A 9,369-nucleotide genomic window follows, 5' to 3' on the forward strand; every position below is an offset into this window, starting at 1 on the left:
GAATTATCAGTTTGGTTTGGCCTACTAGATTGATCTTTCTTGCAATGGGAGAAGTGCTTAGCTTTGGGTTCAATCTTGCGGTGTCCTTTCCCAGTGACAGCAGGGGCAGCAAGGCACGTATTGTATTGTTGCCATCGAGGATAACAAGATGGGGTTTATATCATATTGCATGAGTTTATCCCTCTACATCATGTCATCTTACTTAAAGCGTTACTCTGTTCTTATGAACTTAATACTCTAGATGCATGGTGGATAGCGGTCGATGTGTGGAGTAATAGTAGTATATGCAGGCAGGAGTCAGTCTACTTGTCACGGACGTGATGCCTATATACATGATCATACCTAGATATTCTCATAACTATGCTCAATTCTATCAATTGCTCAATAGTAATTTGTTCACCCACCGTAATACTTATGCTCTTGAGAGAAGCCACTAGTGAAACCTATGGCCCCCGGGTCTATTTTCCATCATATTAATCTTCCAACACTTAGCTATTTTTATTGCCTTTTATTTTACTTTGCATCTTTATTATAAAAATACCAAAAATATTATTTTATCATATCTATCAGATCTCACTTTCGTAAGTGACGTTGAAGGGATTGACAACCCCTTTATTGCGTTGGTTGCGAGGTTTTTATTTGTTTGTGTAGGTGCGAGGGACTTGGGCATGGCCTCCTACTGGATTGATACCTTGGTTCTCAAAAACTAAGGGAAATACTTACGCTACTTTGCTGCATCACCCTTTCCTCTTCAAGGGAAAACCAACGCAGTGCTGTAACACCCCAAAAAATTAACCATATTTTGTTTATTAAATTTTTTGCCAGGAAATTAAAATTTTATTTTCTGGATTTATCTTTTGATTTCAGAACCTCTCTTTTCTTTGATATTGTGAAGTTTTTACCCCAAGTGAAAACTTTCCAAAAATATTATTGGACTTGTATACCCTCTCAAGAAAACATTTCTTTTATCAGTGGATTTATTTGCATAATTGTTTTTCCTGAGCTTTATTCTTTTAAAAATGATTTTTATAAGCTTTAGAGCCTCTTTTGCACTACAACCATTTGATAAATGCATTTAAAATTTTCACCAAAATTTGGGGATGTCATGTGATGTTTCCACATCACTTTTGTGCAAAAATATCTTTTGGTCATTGGAGATTTTGAGCTCTACACCAAAGTTTCAAATCTGGTCCAGTTGGTAATTTTGCACTACAACCTATTTAAACATTTCTTTAAAAATTCTTCCAAGTGTTTGGAGATGTCAATAGATCCATATAATTCAACTTTATGCAAAAAAACCATGAGTGTTCTTTGAAAAATTTGAGCAAATCATCCTCTTTTGCTCTCTGGTCCAGTTTGGCATTTTCTACTGCAACTCTATTTTTGTTTGCTCTGTTGCCCATGATTCTTTTTCCTGCTCATAAACCACCCTACAAAACCCTTAAGTCCAGGAGAGTGGACCCATTGGAGTATTTTTGGTTCATGCAATTACAGCCTTTAGTTTCTGTCCAGATTTGGTTTTCTCAAAAACTTGCAATAACAAGTTTTTGTTTTTGACAAACTAACCTTGCTACCCTCTTTATCATCCAAAGAGACTATGATCTGGAGTTTTTGGCCACCCCAAGAGTTGCCTAGATGCACCTGGCATTCTGTCAAACACCTTGAGTGCATGCACAGATTTGGCATGATCTTTTGCTTGCATTGTAAACTTGATCTTCTGACCCAACAAGCTTGTCCACTAAGCTCGTAGCTAACCCTAACCCAGGCCTGCTAATCCCCAGCCTCATCCTAATCCTCTAGCACGCCCTGGCATTGCGTCGAGCACGTAGCGTGCGTGCGCTGGGCGTGCCCAGAGCACGCGTTTTGCACGTGCGTGCGCACGAGTCGCCGCGTCCCACTGCCGCCCCTCCGCGCTCGTTCTGGCCCTTCCCCACTCGCAGCCGACACGCCCCGACTCCTCCCTCGCCGCAGAGCCGCTCCTGGAGCTCCACAGCGCCGTCGTCAGGTCAGCCGTGGCCGCTAGCGGCCGGCCACAGCAGCCCCTGCCATGGACGGCGCCGCCCGAGCCACACGCGTGCGCCAGCTGCCCTCTGGAGTAGTCCGAACTCATCCACAAGCTCGTCTGCAAGCGCTTGTCGCCGCCACGTCCCCCTGCTGCAACAGAACGGCGGTTCGCCGGCGTTCTTATCCTCGTCCGCGGAACCGACCTAGCTACGCTATAAATGGAGCCCCCCCGAGCTCGTCCGACCCTCAAGCAACCTCGTGCCATCCCCCTAGGGCCCCCACAGCCAGCAATCGACGGCGGGAGGCCATCTCCCCATCTCCAGCCAGTACAGCCACCGCCGCCCTCTGGTCCATTCAGTCGCAACCAGAACCCCTCCCATCCATCCAGTGCTCCCATTCTCTTCCCCTCGGTCTCGCGGAGCCACCCAGCACCTCAAACTCGACGGGGAGCCACCGTAGCCCAAAGCCCCAAATCACCCGAAACCACCGTCCACCGCGGAGCTCACCGCCTGCGACCCCCTCCACCCCCGCCAGCCTAGCAACCACCGGGAGGACCGCCCTGGACTGGCGGATCCATCCCCGTCATCAGAACCCCGCGAGGAGCCTCCGTTCGCCGACGACGATCGCCGGAGCTCCGCCTCCGTTCGGCCAGAAGAGAGGAAGGCGGGGACGACTGGTCAAACCTGACCAGTGGACCCAAGGGGCCCACTGTCAGTGACCCACGGGTCGGCCCGCGCGGGTTAAGTGGAGGCGTAAAGCCCGAAGTACGTGTCCCCCTCTCGAAAGCGTATTTCGTCCGAAACGTTTTCTTTTCAGTTTTATTTTAAAAACAGATTTTGACTAAACTTTGACTGGCTATAACTGTTTAAATATAAGTCCAATTGACTTGATTCTTTTTCTGTTGTTTCTCAAATTCTGTCTAGTTTATTTTCATGTTTATTTGAAAATTTTCCAAAGAACTTTTTTGTACTGTTTTTAAACTATGCGTTAATTTGAATATTTTCAAAAATAGGATTTTGAAGAAGAAGGCAACTTTCAAAAAGTGCACCCCCACTTGCATACACTTGAAGGCAAGCATTCTGAACCCTGGCATAATATTTTTGTGTGTTGTTTGATACGGTTACAACACCACCTTGACATGGAGCATTCGTTATTTTATGTGACGATACAATCATACGCATGAGTGCATAATGAAGATTCTTTGCTGTTAGAAATGGATATGCTTGTGATAGTAATCATCTTCGTATGCTTTTCATGCACACACCGTACAGAGAGGCCATGGTGGAAGATATCGGATGCATCCGGTAGGCATGCCACCTGGTCCGGGGGCATGGGTGTTTCGGTTGTAGCCGAAGGGGTAGCTCCCCTAGTTTGCGCGCGGTATAAATTTTGTGATCCCATGCTAAGTCGAGGTTGTAGCCTCCCCACTTAGAGTTTCGCTTAACGGGTGTCGTGGGTGATTCCAGACACCGGTAAGTTAGGCTGGTGTGTGTGGTTAGGTGTGTTTTCAATTAAAAGACCGTAGACGGAATTAGTCCCGATGGACTAAAGAAATCCGTTACTCGTGGGTAAAGAGTACACCCTCTACAGAGATTATATCTATTCGAATAGCCGTGTCCATGGTTAAGGACTACAGTCTGGGATGGGTCAAGTGTCGGTCTTAGTGTCGGTCTTCGGAGGAGAAACTGCTAAACCAGAACATGGATTATGACTTGTGATTTGTGATGATTATGATTATTATTATTATGGACCAACTCTTTATATTATTTGAATTATTGAGTATCCCTGGGATGGTTCTACCTCCTGGATATTCATGGTGGTTACTTTCTTTATAAGCCCTTTATGTGGTGTCGCTCAGACGCCCGACTGTGGCATGCTTGTTGATTGTTTACTTTATAAGCCCTTTTTGTGGTGTCGCTCAGACGCCCGACTGTGGCATGCTTGTTGATTGTTTACTTTATAAGCCCTTTATGTGGTGTCGCTCAGACGCCCGACTGTGGCATGCTATTTATCTGTTTACTTTATAAGCCCTTTATGTGGTGTCGCTCAGACGCCCGACTGTGGCATGCTATTTATCTGTTTACTTTATAAGCCCTTTTTGTGGTGTCGCACAGACGCCCGACTGTGGCATGTTTGTTACTTATTTTTACCTATAAGCCCTTTATGTGGTGTCACTCAGACGCCCGACTGAGGCATGCTTTATACTATTATCCTTTCGAGGCGTCGCTTCAGACACCCGATCGGTGCATTCTATTTCTATTCTCTGATTGCATAGGCATGTTTTATACGAACAACCTGCATGCGTGCATCATGGATTTTGTTTATTTCGTGACTGACATTGTGATCATAGAATATTTCAGAGCATGATCAACATTTGTTATATTATACCCGTGTTCATAATGTTTGCGAGTACATTCAAAAGTACTCACTGGCTTGTCTCTGGCTATTGTCTTGGCCAGATTTCTTGCGTGGAGAGGAGCGTTGCGACGACAGCCCCGGAACCTACGCAATGATGATAGCAGCCTCGCAAAGATAGGAGTTATCCTGGTCAGCTGTTCCTGTGGGAAATGGAGTCCCATGGCCACTGATGAACCACAAACCGCTTCCGCCATCAACCACTAGAAACCATTTGTTGTACTCATAGGCCAAAATGGTCTTGTACCAGATATTTTGTAATTTTGCTTGGAATTTCTGTATCAAGTTGGTGCCTCATCAGCTAACAGTAATCCTGGGGCTGGTGAGCACAAGGACCATTTTTGGGAAATTGATACCCCAAAAATCCGGTCCTGACAAGTTCTCAAGAGGTAGCACTCGCCTATCGTGGACGGGCGGGGGCATGGCGGACGTGGCGAGAGCAAGGATAAGTGGCGAGCGATGTCGGGCCGGTGGGGGCTTATGAGGATAGGGCGAGTTGGGTCATGGTACCACCGTAGAAGACCGGGAAACAGTACTTATAGGCGGAAGGTAGCGCGAAGGTCATCGGAATTCAATGCATAAGTAAGCAGGCATGGCTTAGCGCGCCAGCTTCCCGTGGAAAACTAGAGAAACTGAAATTCTGACTGTGCTGTCCCGTCCCGTCCTGTCCGTGCTGGGTCGCACACCGGCATGACGGTCAAACGAGTGCACTCGAATCATCTCCCTCCTTGTCAATAATGATTCCACGAATTTAAAAGGCCCGCAACAATTAAACCGCATCTTTTTCGCATCAGTTAGCTGCCTTAATTACGGCCGGCTGCATGCAGGCACTCAAAATCGCTCGCAGCCAGTACGCGGAGCAGCATGCAACGAGTCAGAGCCGAGGGCATTAGTTGATGAACTTTAGCTGGGAGATAAGGCATTTGCGAACGTTTTCGCTGGCAGTTTCTTCAGATTCGCATGGCATTTTCTTCAGAGCAGCTTATCAGTTTCTTTAGAGGTAGGCATTTTTATTCACAAAAACTGCCACTTCGAATCTTGCGTCGCAGCTAAAACTGCCAGGAGCGCATTAGTAGGCTAGCTAGTGATTGACCAGTAACTTGTAAACACTGAGCGAACAGATATAAGGAACTGTTAATGCATCTCAATGATTCACAGATCATATACAAATATGTAGCTCCAAAAGCAAAGATCAGCCACAACTAAAACCAACTAGTACGATTCCCATACATAAGATCAACATGTTAATGCATCTCAATGATTCACAGATCATATACAAATATGTAGCTCCAAAAGAAAAGATCTAGAAAAAACATATGTTCTTCCTACTAACATGGATGCTTCTCTTGGCCAACATTCAGTACAGACTGAAAGACAAATTTGTTTGTGAAGTCTACAATTCCTCTTGGAAACGTAAGTGGTTTCACCAACAGCTGGAACCATGAGAATGAACCACACATGATGGAGGAACATCCACTGCAATATGATTTGGTCTTCTCTCGATCACACGGCGAGACTATTTTCGGAATACCGACTTTAACTTAGGCAAAATGATGCCCATTGTATAATCAGATCGAAGCAATGAAGCACCTAGTGTTGGCCAATAAATAGTACAGTACTACTTTTCTGCAGTCCATGAAGTGACTATCCAATCTTTCTGTGTCTATTTTCAAATGGCACTGCATGCAGTGACTATACTATTCTCTTGTGCAGTTCAACCAAAATTGCGGTCACTTTGTGTGTTTGCTAAATAGCAACGGGCAGACATCTCTGTCTGCACAAATATCAAGCAGCTAGTAAACATATACCCCACCTTGTATTTTCGGTTTAAACATGTCTCTTCCGCTTAGCATCTGTCATGTTTTGCAATGGACAATTTGATACAGTCATGTTTTGCCCTGGACAATTTCATACTGAATTGATTTGCTTGTTCAAAGCAGAAATATAGTGCCTATTCTTCATCAAACCAAGGATATCCATGTTCGCAGTGATGGAAGAGGTGCAATCGATACAACCAAAATTGAGCATCCAATCATTGAATCATGTCCTGCACCTCCAATGTAGGTCCACCCTGCCAATAAATTCACATGCAAACCACTAGTATTACTATCTAATGACAGTACAAAAAGAGTAGCAAGATAGTAGCAAACCATGTACCTCTTAATGAACAGCTCATAGTGCCACCAATTGGATATAAAGGTTTGGAAGAAAACATGCTCCTAATGTTGAACCAGTTGGACTTTTTGTGCAGTTCCACTAAAATCGAGCATCCCTGTTTGCATAGATATTGAAAGTGTGATTACTATAAAAGTGGCACTAGTTGAAGCATAGACTCACAAATATAAGCATTCCAATTTCTTAATGGGCCAAGGTAGCAAGACTGTTTCTAACCACCTGTTTGAAGGAATAAATAAGGCAACAATGGCTGATGTCAGAAAGGCATATATAGTTCTTTCTGAAAGAATGATCGATTCCTGACCTTTCCTCTTCTTTTAAGCATATTTTGTGCAGTTCAACTAAAATAAAATGCCATCACCGCCTTGACAATTCAGTGACACTGTACAAAAGGAAATGACTTAACATTACATCATGATGTCAGGTATGTAGTCGACATGCATTATAGACAAACTTACAGACCTCCTCCGATAACATAATGAACATTAATTTTAACAAAGGTGTGACTAGCTTTACCGGGATAATTTGAGTGAACTCTACACCCTCTGTTCCTTAATATAAGACGTTTTCGCGGTTCAATTTAAAGTACCCAAACGTCTAGTATTTAGAAAAACAGGTAGTAGTTTTCTTGAGCACATATCTGGGAAAGCTTGCCACACTTTATTTATGTCCATACGCTAATGCAACACCATTCGAATACTACAAATATACACTAATCCAGTGGCTAGTGCAACAGTAGAGTAGTTATTTTATTACAGGGTTAGTGCAATGGTTTTACTGAACAGATTTCAATAAACTCTAGCACTGGAAGATTTCTATAAGAATTAACAATACAAAATGTAAAGGTAACAAGTTTCAGCATTGGTATACTAGCTGTGCATGAGCATTAAACCAAATACAAAAGTCTGAAGGTAACTAGCATTATTAACTAATGACAGTATAAAAAAATTGCAAACCATGTACCTCCAAGGTAAATATCATTTCGAACTCAGGGGGACCTTAAAAATTGCTATCCCAATCTTGATAATCGATCAAACATAAAAACTTGATCGAACGTATCAAGAGAACAGCCGGAGGAGGAGGTGCCCACTCTTCACCTTTCCTCTTGTCTTCATAATTTTTTGTGCAGTTTAACCAAAATAAAATGACATCAGCGCCTTGGCATTTTGGTGACACTGTACAAAAAAATTAACTTATCTCATGAAATTGAGGTATGTAACCTATAAGCATTAACAGTGCAAAAATCTGAAGGTAGTAACAAGTTTCATCGTTGGTATACTGGCTGTGCAACAACATTAGAATGCCTTAGCTGAAAAATCTTTAATACATCCACAATCAACAGCTAACCCTGAAATAATCCAGTGACATTAAATGGCATTGCTTAAATTTATCGGTGGTTAACTCAAGAGGCCATCGCGCAATTCATGAACCTTTGGAATGAGTTGCAGCCGATCCAACTCACTCAGGCTTAAGATTATTCACTAACCTGGAGATGGACAAATGATGGCCAGTTTTCCTCCAGCTCGGCGTATGCTGCCACTCTTACTGCCAACATTAGGCCACCTTATGCGAAGCTGGCCTGGAGCTCGGATGCCCCTCCCAAATGTCAGTTCTTCGTCTAGCTGGCTACTCAAGATCAATGTCTAACGGCGGATATGAAGGAAATATGCCCTAGAGGCAATAATAAAGTATTATTTATTTCCTTATATCATGATAAATGTTTATTATTCATGCTAGAATTGTATTAACCGAAAACATAATACATGTGTGAATACATAGACAAACAGAGTGTCACTACTATGCCTCTACTTGACTAGCTCGTTAATCAAAGATGGTTATGTTTCCTAGCCATAGACATGAGTTGTCATTTGATTAACGAGATCACCTCATTAGGAGAATGACGTGATTGACTTGACCCATTCCGTTAGCTTAGCACCCGATCGTTTAGTATGTTGCTATTGCTTTCTTCATGACTTATACATGTTCCTATGACTATGAGATTATGCAACTCCCGTTTACCGGAGGAACACTTTGTGTGCTACCAAACGTCACAACGTAAATGGGTGATTATAAAGGTGCTCTACAGGTGTCTCCAAAGGTACTTGTTGGGTTGGCGTATTTCGAGATTAGGATTTGTCACTCCGATTGTCGGAGAGGTATCTCTGGGCCCACTCGGTAATGCACATCACTATAAGCCTTGCAAGCATTGTGACTAATAAGTTAGTTGCGGGATGATGTGTTACGGAACGAGTAAAGAGACTTGCCGGTAACGAGATTGAACTAGGTATCGAGATACCGACGATCGAATCTCGGGCAAGTAACATACTGATGACAAAGGGAACAACGTATGTTGTTATGCGGTCTGACCGATAAAGATCTTCGTAGAATATGTGGGAGCCAATATGGGCATCCAGGTCCCGCTATTGGTTATTGACCGGAGACGTGTCTCGGTCATGTCTACATAGTTCTCGAACCCGTAGGGTCCGCACGCTTAAAGTTACGATGACAGTTTTATTATGAGTTTATGTATGTTGATGTACCGAAGGAGTTCGGAGTCCCGGATGAGATCGGGGACATGACGAGGAGTCTCGAAATGGTCGAGACGTAAAGATCGATATATTGGACGACTATATTCGGACTTCGGAAAGGTTCCGAGTGATTCGGGTATTTTTCGGAGTACCGGAGAGTTACGGGAATACGTACTGGGCCTTATTGGGCCATACGGGGAAGAAGAAAAAGGGCCTCAAGGGTGGCCGCACCCCTCCCCTTGGTCCG

The sequence above is a fragment of the Aegilops tauschii genome, chromosome 7, assembly GCF_002575655.3.
Source record: "Aegilops tauschii subsp. strangulata cultivar AL8/78 chromosome 7, Aet v6.0, whole genome shotgun sequence".
NCBI classification, from domain to species: domain Eukaryota; kingdom Viridiplantae; phylum Streptophyta; class Magnoliopsida; order Poales; family Poaceae; genus Aegilops; species Aegilops tauschii.